General features: G+C 35.3%; 1 long non-coding RNA gene across 1 annotated transcript in view; it reads left to right on the top strand.

Annotated features, from left to right (window-relative positions):
* Nucleotides 1–929, top strand: part of LOC116689006 (uncharacterized) — a 7,391-nt gene that overhangs the window by 3,404 nt on the left and 3,058 nt on the right. The gene's annotated exons all lie outside the window — the stretch shown is intronic.

Below are 929 nucleotides of genomic sequence, written 5' to 3'. Positions count from 1 at the left end.
TCACAGACTGGAATATGTCAACTTTTAATCAATACTATTTCAAAACCACAGTTTTTCAAATGCTATAAAGTTGACTAAGAAACCACTTCAATGTTTTTTTCAAATGCTATAAAATTGAATTTGACACCCCAAAATTAATGAAAGTAGAGATTTGTACATGCCAAAGAGGGTTGTGTGGAATCAATCATGTTATTTTGGTTAATTACAATTGGGTAGTTAATAAGAACATTAATATAGAAAAAATGGGTCAATTTGACCTGAGGACAACATGACGGTTAAGAGTGAGGTATTCCTGAGGGATTTACACTGAGATAAGTTCCAATCCGGAGAGACTAGTTGCAGATATGCAACAGTTATTCATAGTATGATAAAATTTACATTTATTTGGATAACAGGTGAATTGATTTAGGAGTGCATCAAGTAATAGTTAGGTCTTCCTGAAATAATTTACGCTGAGCTACATTTGCCAGCTAATCACACACAGAAACAACTAGGCAAATACACCACAGTGCTATCAAATTATTTTTATTATCATCATTATTAAATTTTTTCAAACAGAAATAGTTGTTTAAATACAATTGTATAGGCTCTTTAGAGAAGTGGGTGTGGTTAGCTGATGGACAGAGCCAGGCTGACACGTCATATGAGGCGGTAGGTGTGTGGGAGAGTTTTTCAGATTGAGATTTTTTTCCATAGGGAGACTTTCACAAAAACAGCACGCTTATCACAAGCCTGAGAACTGTTGTCAAGCATGTGGGTTGATGCTGCCTTGCCTTTATGTCTTCATTAAGATCATCCCTATCTCAGCAGTTGCATGAAAAGAAACAGTTTATATACTTTACTTTAAACATGAACATAATGTTTGTCAAGTGGAATGCAAACTATCCTGTGTGTGTGTGTGTGTGTGTGTGTGTGTGTGTGTGTGTGTG

The sequence above is a fragment of the Etheostoma spectabile genome, chromosome 5 (genome assembly GCF_008692095.1).
Source record: "Etheostoma spectabile isolate EspeVRDwgs_2016 chromosome 5, UIUC_Espe_1.0, whole genome shotgun sequence".
Lineage (NCBI taxonomy): Eukaryota > Metazoa > Chordata > Actinopteri > Perciformes > Percidae > Etheostoma > Etheostoma spectabile.
This window is presented reverse-complemented; position numbering and strand designations above follow the sequence as displayed.